Source organism: Rhinatrema bivittatum, chromosome 3 (genome assembly GCF_901001135.1).
Source record: "Rhinatrema bivittatum chromosome 3, aRhiBiv1.1, whole genome shotgun sequence".
Taxonomy (NCBI): domain Eukaryota; kingdom Metazoa; phylum Chordata; class Amphibia; order Gymnophiona; family Rhinatrematidae; genus Rhinatrema; species Rhinatrema bivittatum.
The window spans coordinates 495,485,088-495,501,051 of record NC_042617.1 but is presented as its reverse complement, the minus strand read 5'-3'; the positions used below and the strand labels follow the sequence as shown (position 1 = coordinate 495,501,051).

The window sequence follows — 15,964 nt, the reverse complement described above, 5'->3', positions numbered from 1 at the left end:
GTAAAACAGCAGGGGTTTTACAATGTAGGTGTCTAATTTTTCCCATTATATGTAAAAATGTTGAACTGTGATATATTTGATGTGATCACCTTTTGTTTATAGGGTGATGTACGTATTTACCATGTGCTAAACACAACAGTACCCTTCAGTACATGTTACTCATAGTTAGTTCTGAATTAATATATACTAGCAAGTTGAATGTCTTAATACATCATGCACATAATTTTCAATCTGTTCCTATGTACACTTTGGCTCAGACTTGCATCACATGACACAACTGCAAAAATGACAAAACAGGACATGTGAGTCCTTAAAAAAAATTTAATTAAAAAAAAAAATATATATATATTGTATTCTGATTCTTAACTTCTATACCACCACTTGCTGAATGCAGCAGAACACTTTTATTATCTGCGCAACAAGCTAAAGGTAAGAAATGCACTAATTATAATGCTAGTTTTCTAAGACAAGATAGATAAAGTTAATTTAAGCTTATTTGTATATTCATACTTTATTATTAACAAATGCTGCCATACCTTGTAAAAGAAGAAATTGCTCCCATTTAGTAAAGTATGAATCTTTTTAAAAAAAAAATATCATGTGATTGCCAAAACAGATTAGAATTCCATTATTTTTAGTCAACATCTTATCTTATATTTACATTTACTGTGCTTATTTCAGTGGTAATAAATCAATTCAAACCAGTAAAATGTTTCCTTATGCTACAAGTGAACCTAGACAACAGATCCATTAGCTAAGAATGAAGAAAGGAATTATTTGGAAAGTAAAATCACATAAAGTTCACAGAGTATTCTAATCAATACAAACCTTTAATATACAATGTTTTATATTTTCTTTCTCTCTTTTGTTCTATATGTAGTAAAAATCAAATATACATCTTCCAATTTGAGATAATCTCATTTTTAACACCTGATTGCACGTGTTTTTAAAGAAGGAAACGTAAAACATATATATCTAGTTTATACACATGCAGACATAATAATACCAGAAATGTATTGTATATGATGTCAATGCCAAAACATATTCATATATTGGAAAAACTTGAGATATATATGTATTTTAAAAAATGGCTAAAAACATATTTTCTTTTTTATTTAATGAAGAGCATAAACAAAACAATGCATAGTTTTCTAAATAGAAGAACATAGTATTATAAATTTTAATCAGTACAGCACTGAAAAATTCCTTAGTCAACTGCATGAAAGAATGGTTATATACATATTTCAATATGGATTTCTGAAGATATATGGTTTGCTTATGCACACATTTTATTAAGGTCTGAAAAATGAATTTTAAAAAATGCAATACTTATTGACCATAAGGATATTAACTATATTAATAGTTAATATAGATTTATGGTTGGATGCCTAATAACCTCACTTTAAAATTTACACAGTGTCTTTGGCATTTTGATGAGAACTTTCCTGACTCCAGGTTCTCTTACAATACTTTAATGTTATTTGGTGAGTTGGAATTATTGCAGTACATAGATTTTCTTTTTATTGAATGCATAATCAAAAATAAAGTATTAAACATGATCAGTGTTGCAGGTATATAGATCATTTACAGGTATTAATATATTTTATGTGCAGAGCACTTTACACCATTCTATGGAATACTGATATTCCAAATGATTCCCCATGTAGACTAGCCTGCATTATGAAAATTTCTAGGTATGCACATTTGTTCAATTCATTTTTGAAGGTGTATACACATAAATTATTTACACACATGGGTTAATTTTAAAAAAGTATCTCGGTGGTTACACTAATAAAAATGGCATATACATGTGCAAGTAGCATGCATTCATATATTTGCTTTTTTGGAAACATCCCAAATATGTGCATACTTGCAATGTTGTGTATAAATGTTAACAGGGAGAAAAAGGAACAGTTTAGTGATGTTTCAGGGCATGGTTCATCATTAGTACATATACAAGCTGATATTTTGCAAGTGTTCTATGCGTATACATTACTGAACTTGTGTGTATGCTTTTACACCTGCTAAGTAAGTTGCAGAAGTGTAATTGCACTTGTCTTTTGTCTATAGTTTTTTGTTAAGAGGTCTGGGTTAAGTGCTGGAGGGCGAGAGTAAACTGGAGGTCTGAGTGATTTGGTGGTGGTGTCTGCAAACTATTGCTTGCATGTACATGCACAAGTAAATATTTTCAAAAGCGGAGTATGCACATTGTTTATAAATACATACACCTGCGTATAACTCAGGGATGTTTCTCATGTAAGTTACATTGATTACACATATTCAATATATGTGTGCTATTTTATAAAGTATACCTTTTCCTGTATTGCAAATATATGGGTACTAAAGCATACGCTCATCACACAGTTTATAAAATATTTGCATAAACCTCTGCAGGCCAACGTACACACAGTACGTTGGTGACATACAGACTATTGGGCTCAAGCAGTCTAATTTTATGCATGTAAATAAAACAGACATAAAGAGTGAAAACAATCCAAATCAAAAACTATTATTTAGCTGTACATCCCTGAAAATTTCTGAATTGTTCTCTTTTTATCAGTATCATATATATGTATATCTATGAATCATTTCTATAATTTTATCTATAATGTACATCAATCTTTAGCAATAGACATTTCTGAATTCTTTTCCATAGGATATATCTATATTTGAATAGGTATTACATTATGAACACAAATTTTGAATTTTTTTTTTCAGATTGCAGCTGATTGCATACACTTCACCATTTAAGACAGCCATTTTTATTTTTACAAAGGCTTGCACAAAGACTATAATAGCACTTGAAAGTAATATACAGTTACATAATTTGCACATATCCAGACATTATTTTTCATTATACTTTCAGTAAAGAGAAACCCTGAATAATACAAAAAAAAAAAGATCACATGGAGATATCAGAGAATTATTGGAACAGAACTTTGAGCTAGGAGAGTTCTCATCATATTGCCAAAGCTACTATATTGTTGCGGCCTGGGAGCCGCGGTTCGAGAGTGGACGCTTGAGCCGAACCACCCTGGGAAGAGTAGCTCGGGAGGCGGAGCCACGAGCACAGGAACCAGGAACCAGGAACCCCCCAGGAGGAGCCCGTAGGGTCCTGGAGCCTTGGGACTTAGGAGACACGCAGGGGTCTTCACCTGGGAACTGGGAACCCCCTAGGAGGAGCCCGTAGGGTCCCAGAACCTCGGGACTTGGGAGTGCAGCTAAGCTCTTCACCCGGAAACTAGGACCCCCCCAGGAGGAGCCCGTAGGGTCCCAGTCCCTTGGGACTTCTGCACAGTGATAGTCTCTCTAGGAAGGCCCGGGCAAGGGTGAGCACAGAGTCCAGTAGCAAGAGCCAATAGGCCAGGGAGCACAGGGCAAGCGGAAGCAGGATCAGAGTCAGTAGTGTCTTGACTGGAGCTTGCAGGGTGCAAGCTGGGAGCCAGCAGCGAGTAGGCCAGAGCCTGGCAGGGAGTAGAAGGTATCAGGACCCAAGACAGTCTGGCAGTGATTCCAGTTCAGGCCTGCAGGAGGCAATGTCCAGGAGCGTGGCAGCTGTGGCAGACAGTGGTCGAGTAGGAACGAGCAGAGGTCAGTGGCTGGCGGCAGGCAGAAGCAGTCAGGAACGAGCAGAGGTCGGTGGCTGGCGGCAGGCAGAAGCAGAGTCAGGAAAGAGCACAAGTCGGTAGCTGAGGCAGGACAACGGAAGTGCAACTAAGAACTACTCACGGTAGCGACCCTCATTGCAAAGCAATGAGAGGACTGAGGGATGCCGGTTATATCGGGCTTGGGGCGTGGCGTGACTAGCTCAGGCGGGGTCAGGCTTCCAGTGAGCGTGCGTCCATAACGCGCGTCCCCACGCGCGCGCGGAGCGGCAGCGAGACGGCCCAGCAATGGCGGACGCCCTGACTGTTCAGCAGAGCCATGGAGGCGGCATTCCCGGCCTCGGAGGTGAGCCCTGAACACAGCTAGCAAGGGGGAAGCGGTGGAGACAGCAACATATATAAATTGTGCATTGAGATCATTGTGCAATTAACCACAAAACTAATTAACCCTTTTACTTTCAAAGTGTTTGATATCCGTATGACAAAAGAAATATTCATTTGTTCTGTTCAATTTTCAACCCATCATAGCTTATGTTATCTTCATATGTAACTAGTCCAACTATACATCATTATACAACCAAATAAAAATCAATATAAAGGACATATAATTACACCTAGTATCTGCATTTATTTTTACTCTTAAAAATGAATGTTTACCTTTGTGATCTGGGACCAGTCAACATCTGGCAATTTCACTTTATTTTCCATTTAAGACCAGTGGACCATCTGAGGATGTCCTCTTGACTGTAATTATGTGTTAATTACAACTTTGCTACACTGGCATTATTACTATGGAACAGACTTTCTATGCTTGGTAGAAGCCCTTTCTCTATAATATGTTTGCACAATAGTAACCCTCTCCCTTCTAGATAAGCATTTTGTGAAATGTGCATCTTTTAGGTATTAAGGTGGCAATATTCAAACTGGGCCAGATTTTAGTAGGTACGTGTGGGCGTAGATTTGTGCGTGCAACCCGGCGCACAAATCTACACCCAATTTTATAACATGTGCACGCAGATGCGCACATGTTATAAAATCCGGGGTCAGTGTGCACAAGGGGGTGCCCACTTGTGCACCTTGCACGCGCCGAGCCCTAGGGGAGCCCCAAGGGCTTTCCCCTTTCTCTCCGAGAACGGGGCCTCGGAGGGAACTTTCCTTCCGCCATCCCCCACCTTCCCCTCCCTTCCCCTACCTAACCCTCCCCCCAGCCCCATCTACCCCCCCCCCCCCGACCTTTGTTGAAAAAGTTGTGCCTGCCTCCGGGCAGGCGTAGGTTGCACGCGCTGGCACGCGATCCCCCGGCATGGCCGCTGTGCCAGAGGCCTCGGTCCCGCCCCCACCCTACCCCCAGACCGCCCACCCCACCCACTTCCCGCCCCTTTTTTCAAACCCCGGGACATACGCGTGTCCAGGACTTGCGCGTCTCGCCGGGCCTATGCAAAATAGGCTCGGCGCGAGCAGGAGCGGGTTTTCGGGGATACACGCGTAATATATGCGCATAACCCTTTTAAAATCCACCCCACTATGCACTTTGATGAAATGTTCACCCATGTTTGCTATAAGTTTCAAAGTAAACAGATGTGCATACATTCATTTTGAAAATTGCCAAGTGTGCAAAGTGCCCACGGGCATTTACATCTGAGTTTTCTGCATGTAGATTTTTGCTCGAAAATTATGCACATAGAATTGAAGATATTATTTACATGTGAACTTTTCCTCTCCTGACAAAAACACTCTGCCGAGAATGCCTCCCTTATTGCAGCTGAAATGTAGAAAGATACATGCACTTTAGGTTGCATTGAGGATGGGCTATTTATACAAAGCTGTTTTACACAAGTAAATAGTTCCTTACCAATATACATGACTTTTAAAATTTCTCTGTAAAGTACTAACTGCTATTACTTAGATGTCTCATTGCTACATAATATATAACTAGATATCTATGTTAAATGTACATATTATAGCCCTAAATTGACACAATTTTTACTTATGTTCATTCAGAAATTTTAGTACAATCATCTGGAAAATAAAATAATATGTTTTCTCCAGAGATAGTTGTGTCTAATTTTATAAACATTCTAGAAAAAAAGTGCATACAGAAAAATCAGGTGCAAATTTCTGCTGGGATTTTTTTCTTTAGGTGACATATAATTTTTAAATTTTGGTTTATATTCTGCCTTCCAGCCACTTCAAAACAGATTACATTCAGGTACTGTGGATATTTTCTTGTCTCCAGAGGGCTCACAATTTAACTGGGAGTTTCATCAAGCTGTGGTAGGGCTATAACATGCGTTAAACAGCATATATCATGCGATATAGCTCTATCATGGCTATATCACAAGATATTTTTAATATTTACAGATTTTTCCCCAGATTCCCACCTCTATTACAATGAGCTGCTTTTCATGGGATTTGAATGAATGCATGAAATCCATGAAAAGAAGATCATGCATAGGTAATCCCATGTAAATAAATGAATGTGACTGACTTTGAAAGTTGTTAGCCACATTAATTTAGCTACTTCTCCTGGGAAACTTTTAATCTAATGCCAGATTATTGAGACCCTAATGTGTGTCGAAGTGCTCCCATGTTAGATTTAAAGGTCCAATCTATGAGGAAAAAAAGTAGCCAAAAGTAAAATAATTGTGCGAGGGTTAAATCTGACCTCATACTCAGCCCAGGGATGCCACTTGAAGCAGCTCTGACAGCCAAATTAAAATAATTACTCTGCTGATTGCACAATGAAGACACCCCCCCCTCCCACACCATCAGCCCTGTCACCATAGATTTAAAAATGTGTCATTATGTATCACCCCATCCCCTTTCCAAAAAATAAATACCATTAGATTTCCCATGTACCCCTTCCACCCAAAGCAAAACATTTTTTGTTAGTGTATAGAGATCGATGCACCATCCCCACAACCCCCAAAGTTCAATAAAAAAAAATATTGTAGTCTAATAGGAGCCACCCTCCACATCCAAACTCTTCTCCTGCTCCCCATTACCTTAAACGTTGATTAATATCCATTGGAAAATACTAGGACACCCCTAGCCCCGGACCTGGTTGGCACCATTTTCCAAAATGTCACCAATCTGACCTTGCCCCAACCACTTGACTGGGGTAAAGTCTGGTCACCAGACCACAGCCACATATCCCAAGTTCAGTGCCAGGACCTTGCCCCCGTCATGTGACAGGAGCAAGGTCAGGTGATCACCATTTTGGAAAATGGTTCTGAATGGGCCTGAGGCTAGGGGGCCCCCTGGGCCTTTTCTATAGATACTAATCAACTTTTGGAGGTAATGTGGTTTAGTAGAAGGATTTAGGGGTGGGAATTGGCTCCCACTAGACCTCAATGATTATTTTTTGGACTTGGTGGGCCTGGAGGGTGTGTCCTTATGCCTCAATGACACGTTTATTGCATTTGGGTGTGGAGGGGAGAAGAGCAAATAGAGAACCTGCTGGTACTTAGGTTTTTGAAAGGGGATACACAAAGACACATTTTTTATCTAGCTTAATAGGACTGGGGAATGGGGGCCATTGTCACACAATCAGCTGAGCAATTTCATTAATTTGGCTGTTGGGACCGAGTAGTGACCTCGGGCTGCGGAGAGGGGAAAGGTTTGAACCCCACACAATTTTTTTTTACTTTCGGCAATTTATGTATTTTGGATAGGTTGGCCCTTTAAAGTGATGGCAGCCCCATGCTCTGGGTGCCACCATCGCACAAAAAGGGATGATGTGTATTGTAGTGAGACAAAACAATGCAGCAATACAGCTGTGAACCTGAGTCAATGGAGGGTGAAGTGACTTGCTCAAGGTCACAATGAGTGGCAGAGGGATTTTAATTCTGGCTTCCCTTTGTTGCGGATGTGATTGTGGATCCCTTAGTAGACAACATTCTTACTTTAGGCCATGGTGAACACCCTAGAGCGGAGGTTGAGTGGACAGTGGAGAGCAAATCTCAGGAACAATCCAGAGTCAGGGCAAGCCGCAGGCAAAAGGAGAATAAAGTCCAATCTGGGTCGTGGGTAAGAGGCAAGAAGGCGAAGCCAAACACAGTCCCAAGTCAGGGCAGGCGACAGGCAAAGAAGAGCAAAATCTAATCCGGGTCAGGGGTAGACAGCAAGCAGGCAATCCAAAGCACAGTCCAGAGTCAGGATCAGCAAAAGAATAAGCAACAATAGCACCAGCACAAGCAAGCCTGTAGCCGAAGCAATGCTGTGCTGGGCTCAGCTTTAAATCTAAAAGGTTCCCGCACAAAAGCGGGAACTTCTGGGAGGACTGCTGATGCATCTCGGTGGGCGGAGCCTGAATGCGACTCACACCGGGCCGTGCTGCCTCCGGAAGATGCCACTGAGCAGCGATACCAGGAAGAGACCTGAGCCTCGCAGATCGCCGGAAGGTAACAGGAAATTCTTTCACTCAACACACAGTTAAGCACTGGAATTTGTTGCCAGATGATATGGTTAGTGTAGTTGGTGTAGCTGGGTTTAAAAAAGGTTTGGATAAGTTCTTGGAGGAGAAGTCCATGAACTGCTATTAATCAAGTTGACTTAGGGAATGGCCACTGCTATTAATGGCATTAGTAGCATGGGATATACTTTGGGGCAGATTTTTTATATTATGTGCGCGGGGTACATTAGTGCGCACTATCTGGCACGCACAAATGTACACCCGATTTTATAACATGTGCGCACTATCGAGTGCATGTTATAACATGGATCAGTTCTTTTTGCAGCCAGCCTTCTAAAAAGAGCGGCAGGCATTTTCTGCCAAAGCCTCCGGTAGCTCCAGAAAGTGGAGGATTTACCTCCTCGACCTATTTTCAAGATCTTCCAGGTGCTCAGTATGTTTCTCCAGCGTTGCTTTAAGGGCAGTGATTGCATCGTGGGAGAGCTGGCAGCCATCATGTAAGTTGGAGACACGCTGTTTAAGGTCCATAAATCGGGCCTCATATCTGGCAACTGCCATGGTAAGCTCTGTAAGTTTATCTACAATCATTTTTAGTTACGGGCCTAACAGTTCAGAGATTGCTGCCTTAATTTCGTCAATCGCCGCTGTGCATGGCAGTGCCAGAGGATCCGGAGCCATATTGGGCTGTGAGTCTAGGCCACGTGAATTTTTGTTCGCCTTCTCCTTTTTTGTTAATCTGGACATCATCACGCTTACCAGTTGATGAGGCTGCCACAGATAATACTCCTAATAATTTTTTACTGCAAAATGCAGGGAATAGCGCCGTTGATGGGGCTGAATCCCAGAGGGCTGGCGCTGTGAAGGGAAATCACATCTTCCCCTTACATTGCATCAGGTGACCATCTCTAGGATTGTATTTTTAAACAATGTCCATGCCTGTTGAACACTTTTAACCTTTGCAGCTGCACCTTTCAGTAATTTCTATTTTCCTGATTTTATCAAAGTTTCCTTTTTGAAAGTTTAGTGTTAGAGCTGTAGATTTACTTATTGTCCCACATCCAGTTATTAGTTATTATATTCCTTCAATTCCAGTGTTTGAGCACAAATTTTGCAATGACCACATATTTAATGTCTGTGTAAATAGTTTATTTAACATTAAAGTTGAGTGATGATTGTCGAGGATGGAGAGGTCTCTGTGAACAGATGAGGCATGCAATAATGAGAAGCATTGGCTCCAGAAGAAAAAGGAGCCCAAAACTGCCATTTACGCATACACCAGCAGCAAACGACAATAATATCCACCTAAAAAGAAGAGATTAATAAAAAAAACATTTAGAAAATGTCATGAACAGAATGAGCATCTAGAGCAAGGATGGCTAGGAGAGGGAGAGCTGGGTGGGTGGAGGGTTTAGAGAAATTGTCAGGAGCCAGTCTTTCACAGGAGAGGAAGGGGGGGGGGGATTGGTAGGAGGGAAAGGCAGTTGAAATAAAACAAAAGAAAGGGGTTGGGAAATGTTAAAGTGATACTACTCGTGTTTAGAAGAGACGAGCGATGGAGGAGAGATGGCCAATTATAAGAAGATTCAGGAGGATGGAGGCATCAGCGAGAAGATGAGACTTGAATATGAGAGAATAATTCTCACCGGCTAGAGGTTCACTAACTCATTGTCCATATCCACGTACAGCAGTGACAAGCGAAGACAGGCCAGGTAAAGGGATAGACAGGGAGAGAGAGAAGTCTGCAAAGAGATGAGGCTTGAAGGCAAAAGGTCTGTCAGCAACAGAAGGGTGTGCAGAATCTGTTTGCCCCTCCGCATACAGCATGAATGAGCAATGAAGTTTATTATAACTTCCATAAGAGAAAAAAAAAGAGAGAAAGAAAACGTATTTGCCAAAAACATTCTCCACAATACACTTCCAGCTCAAGCAACCTAAGAAGTGATGAGACCACTGGAATTTTAAAGTGATGCTACTCAAATGTTTAGAAGAGATGAGCAAGGGAGGAGATGACCAAGTATACTAAAATTCATGAGGATGGAGGCATCAGCGAGGAGATGAGACTTGAATGTGAGAGAAGCATTCAGGTGCACTAGCTCATTGTCCATATCCATATACAGCAGTGATGAGCAAAGACAGGCCAGGCAAAGGCAGAGGCAGGGTAGAAGAGAAATCTGTGAAAAGATGAGACTTGCAGGCGTGAGGTCAGTCAGCAAAAAGTAAGATATGCAGAAGCTGTTTGCCCATCTCTGCATAAAGCATGGATGAGCGATAAAGATGACATTCTTTATGGAACTGCCTTTTATTTTGTAGAACGCACTCTCATCTTTATATTGCTATCCTTATCCCTCCCCTCCCCCCTCCCTTTGCCTCTGTCTCTACCTCTGCGAGAGGGTTATTTTGGATGGCTGGACTGTCACTTGCTGAGTTTTGATGAGCTTCAAAGCTGCTTTCAACTCCCTGATCGCAGCAAATAGGTCCTGGGTTGAGTGTCTAGTAGAGATGTGAATCGTTTTCCATATCGTCTTAACGATAGAAATCGTGTGGCAGGAGAAGAAAATCGTGTTTGGCACGATTATTTCGTTGAAAAATCGTTAAAAATCGTTTTTTCCGATTAGTGCGCACTAACTCGAGTTAGTGCGCACTAACTCCCCGTTAGTGCGCACTAACTCGAGTTAGTGCGCACTAACTCAAAATGATACAAATAGACACTTTCCAGGTCACTGAAGGTCAGTTAGGAATGAATATGTGTTCCTATTGGCTGGCAGCCCTCTTATCTATTGATGTTACCAAGGTTACCACTGAGGTGATGGTTGGGGGGATGGGAAATGGAACTGGAAAATCATGAACACCAACAGAAAATGAAACAAAGTGTTCACACTTCCCAGGTCAGTAAAGGTCACTTAGGAATGAATATGTATTCCTATTGGCTGGCTGTGCTCTTATCTATTGATGTTACCAAGGTTACCACTGAGGTAATGGTTGGGGGGATGTGAAATGGAAACAGTTGGAAGCTTGACAAAAAAAGTAATGTGATGCTCAGCACTCACGTGACTAGAACTTCTTTGTTTATTATTTTTGTTAGCAGACACGTGCATGTTGAATTTGCCAATCACTGTGCATTTTAGAAAGGTGGTCCTGGCTGGAACTGTACACAGTTCAAATATATGTAATTGATTGTTGGTAAGTGTATTTTTTAAGTAGCCACACTGGCACAAGTATGTTTACTTTTCCTCCTACTTAACTCACTAGCTCAGCTTTGTAAGAAGGGCTTCTCTGCTTGAGTGAGGGTCAGGCAGCTCCCCCCTGTCTGTGAAGCCAGCCTCTCACTAGTAATGCAGGGAGGGAGCTGTCTCAGACTTCACCATCCTCCCCCCCCCCCTCACCCACACACCATTCACTAGCTGGGACATGGGGGAAGTCAGGAGTGAGGGTCAGGCAGCTCCCCCCTGTCTGTGAAGCCAGCTTCTCACTAGTAATGCAGGGAGGGAGCTGTCTCAGACTTCACCATCCTCCTCCCCCCCCCTCACCCACACACCATTCACTAGCTGGGACATGGGGGAAGTCAGGAGTGAGGGTCAGGCAGCTCCCCCCTGTCTGTGAAGCCAGCCTCTCACTAGTAATGCAGGGAGGGAGCTGTCTCAGACTTCACCATCCTCCTCCCCCCCCCTCACCCACACACCATTCACTAGCTGGGACATGGGGGAAGTCAGGAGTGAGGGTCAGGCAGCTCCCCCCTGTCTGTGAAGCCAGCCTCTCACTAGTAATGCAGGGAGGGAGCTGTCTCAGACTTCACCATCCTCCTCCCCCCCCCCCTCACCCCCACACCATTCACTAGCTGGGACATGGGGGAAGTCAGGAGTGAGGGTCAGGCAGCTCCCCCCTGTCTGTGAAGCCAGCCTCTCACTAGTAATGCAGGGAGGGAGCTGTCTCAGACTTCACCATCCTCCCCCCCCCCCCTCACCCACACACCATTCACTAGCTGGGACATGGGGGAAGTAAGGAGTGAGGGTCAGGCAGCTCCCCCCTGTCTGTGAAGCCAGCCTCTCACTAGTAATGCAGGGAGGGAGCTGTCTCAGACTTCACCATCCTCCTCCCCCCCTCACCCACACACCATTCACTAGCTGGGACATGGGGGAAGTCAGGAGTGAGGGTCAGGCAGCTCCCCCCTGTCTGTGAAGCCAGCCTCTCACTAGTAATGCAGGGAGGGAGCTGTCTCAGACTTCACCATCCCCCCCCCCCCCTCACCCACACACCATTCACTAGCTGGGACATTGGGGAAGTCAGGAGTGAGGGTCAGGCAGCTCCCCCCTGTCTGTGAAGCCAGCCTCTCACTAGTAATGCAGGGAGGGAGCTGTCTCAGACTTCACCATCCTCCTCCCCCCCCCCCTCACCCACACACCATTCACTAGCTGGGACATGGGGGAAGTCAGGAGTGAGGGTCAGGCAGCTCCCCCCTGTCTGTGAAGCCAGCCTCTCACTAGTAATGCAGGGAGGGAGCTGTCTCAGACTTCACCATCCTCCTCCCCCCCCCCCTCACCCACACACCATTCACTAGCTGGGACATGGGGGAAGTCAGGAGTGAGGGTCAGGCAGCTCCCCCCTGTCTGTGAAGCCAGCCTCTCACTAGTAATGCAGGGAGGGAGCTGTCTCAGACTTCACCATCCCCCCCCCCCCCTCACCCACACACCATTCACTAGCTGGGACATGGGGGAAGTCAGGAGTGAGGGTCAGGCAGCTCCCCCCTGTCTGTGAAGCCAGCCTCTCACTAGTAATGCAGGGAGGGAGCTGTCTCAGACTTCACCATCCTCCCCCCCCCCCCCTCACCCACACACCATTCACTAGCTGGGACATGGGGGAAGTAAGGAGTGAGGGTCAGGCAGCTCCCTCCTGTCTGTGAAGCCAGCCTCTCACTAGTAATGCAGGGAGGGAGCTGTCTCAGACTTCACCATCCTCCTCCCCCCCCTCACCCACACACCATTCACTAGCTGGGACATGGGGGAAGTCAGGAGTGAGGGTCAGGCAGCTCCCCCCTGTCTGTGAAGCCAGCCTCTCACTAGTAATGCAGGGAGGGAGCTGTCTCAGACTTCACCATCCCCCCCCCCCCCTCACCCACACACCATTCACTAGCTGGGACATTGGGGAAGTCAGGAGTGAGGGTCAGGCAGCTCCCCCCTGTCTGTGAAGCCAGCCTCTCACTAGTAATGCAGGGAGGGAGCTGTCTCAGACTGGTATCAGGGTTAGGGCACTGTGTGCAGGAAGATCACAACACTCCTGGTATTAATAGGGATAGGGCACTGTAAGAGATGACTGTAGTAGATTGAATAAAGATCTGATGTTTCTGCTCTCCTCACACCAAACAAAAACAACACACAAGCAGAGAAGCCCTTCTTACAAAGCTGAGCTAGTGAGTTAAGTAGGAGGAAAAGTAAACATACTTGTGCCAGTGTGGCTACTTAAAAAATACACTTACCAACAATCAGTTACATATATTTGAACTGTGTACAGTTCCAGCCAGGACCACCTTTCTAAAATGCACAGTGATTGGCAAATTCAACCTGCACTAGCATTTCAGGTGCCTGCTAACAAAAATAATAAACAAACAAGTTCTAGTCACGTGAGTGCTGATCATTACATTACTTTTTTTGTCAAGCTTCCAACTGTTTCCATTTCACATCCCCCCAACCATTACCTCAGTGTTAGCCTTGGTAACATCAATAGATAAGAGCACAGCCAGCCAATAGGAATACATACATACATATTCATTCCTAAGTGACCTTTACTGACCTGGGAAGTGTGAACACTTTGTTTCATTTTCTGTTGGTGTTCGTTAGTTTCCAGTTCCATTTCCCATCCCCCCCAACCATCACCTCAGTGGTAACCTTGGTAACATCAATAGATAAGAGGGCAGCCAGCCAATAGGAACACATATTCATTCCTAACTGACCTTCAGTGACCTGGAAAGTGTTTATTTGTATCATTTTCAGTTAGTGCGCACTAAATCGAGTTAGTGCGCACTAACAGGGAGTTAGTGCGCACTAACTCGATTTAGTGCGCACTAACACGATTTAACGATTTTTAACGATAAATCGTTAGAATTTCTATTGTATCGTGTTCTATAACGATTTAAGACGATATTAACATTATCGGACGATAATTTTAATCGTTGAAAAACGATTCACATCCCTAGTGTCTAGCCTGTCTTCACATTCTTCTAACTTCTTTTCACAGCTGCTTAATCTCATACTGGATAGCCCTCCATCTTGTTGTCATATTGCCCTGAATATGCTCCTGCCTAGCAATGAGTTCTGCTGAAAGGTTCTCTGCAAAGGCATCCATGGAGATGCGTGGACTTTCAAAAGTTGGCACCTCCTCAGCCAGTAGAGGCCTTTTCGGCAGCAGGGGGGCCACCACCCCAGAGTTGGGTGATGTCTCCACTCAAGTTAGATTAAGCTCAACATTATCATTGATGTCTTGCAATTCCCCAATGGGGTCTCAAAACACCATTATAGATGCATCCTGCAACTCCCCATCTGGTGCAATGGTTGAATTTTCTTCTTCTGCTCCTTTCTCCTCTACAGCAGTCACCTCCACCTCTACACTATGCCCACAGCCTCCGTCTGCAGCTTCTGTGTCAGTCCTTCCTGTATGGACCCCTGTGATAAAGTCCCTTTGTACAGTGGCCCTTATCAGATCTTTTTCTGTAAGCTGAATCTAGCATGGTGGCACTCTTCCTATTTGGCACTTTGACCTTTCTATCTGGGCCACCTTGGCTTTTACAGCTAATCTGGTGTCATTTACATTTAAATTAACATGTATTTAAATTTATAAACCACTTAATTACATACATAATGTGAAATACAAGTAAGAATAAAACAGAAAAGTATAATCCTAAATATCAGAATAAAATAACATAAAATGAGTTAAAACTTATCAAAAATTAAAAAGAAATAAATAAGTTAAAACAGACAATGAACACACGGGTATGAATAATAGTGATGGTATAATTTTTCCACTGACCTGTTTGCCACCAACAGGCTGCTTTGGCTATATTTTTCTTTATCCTTGTGGATATCTTTTGTCCAAATATTGCATGGTTGTTCTCACACACCTTCCTGGAAAGCAGATCCTTTTCTTCAACTGAACAATATGCCTCCATCTGCCACCATTTCTTCTCCAAATTACTGTATCAGCCTGCAGTGGCTCAATATCTCCTTATCCACCACTCCCTCTCCCAGCTCCTACTTCCCCCTCCCCACCCTGTGCTCTAACTCCTCCAGCCGCCTTCAATTCCCTCCACTCCCACCCCTAGCTGCACCCTCAAAAATTTGCATACCCCTTTTCTTCTGTTCCATCTACCCTACCTGTCTACAATCACCTGACACAAACACCACACTCCTCCTATCCATCCTTTCCCCACTCGTCCACCTGTCATGTACATTCTCACCCTCAGAACCGTCCCATCACTCTCCATTCGCAAAACGTCCCATTCCACTCTTTCTTGCCTAGAGGACAAAAATACAGACAGAAAAACAATAACAAAACAATGCTCTGCCAAACTGCAATCATAGACAATAGACAATGGGAAAAGAAAAGAGTAATGAATAATAATTATCTTAAAAAACACAGCAATTAGCAATCACAAAAATAACTCCTAACATGGGGGTGATTTCAATCAACCCTTAGATCTTCTCCTAGATAAACAATCTTCTGCCAAACTTTCATATTCTATGTCCCAAAGGTGCTTCACAGTTTGATGGAGGCAGCTAACCTCGTGGATCCGTGGCACCTTCTTCATCCCACTGATAAGGATTATACTTTTTTCTCAACTTCTCATTCTACATATTCGCATATTGATTACTTTTTGATCTCATGTTCCTTAGTCCCAGATACCTCCGTGGCCTACATTCAGCCTATAGTAATTTCTGATCATGCTGCGGTTACTCTC

The 15,964-nt window shown here is 43.6% G+C and overlaps 1 long non-coding RNA gene across 1 annotated transcript in view; it reads left to right on the top strand.

Annotated features, from left to right (window-relative positions):
• The first annotated feature begins 353 nt into the window (after positions 1 to 353).
• LOC115088133 overlaps positions 354 to 15,964 on the top strand; it is a 125,454-nt gene continuing 109,843 nt past the window's right edge. The window contains exon 1 of the long non-coding RNA XR_003855707.1: positions 354 to 429. This is a non-coding gene — a long non-coding RNA (uncharacterized LOC115088133). The remainder of the gene's footprint in view (positions 430 to 15,964) is intronic.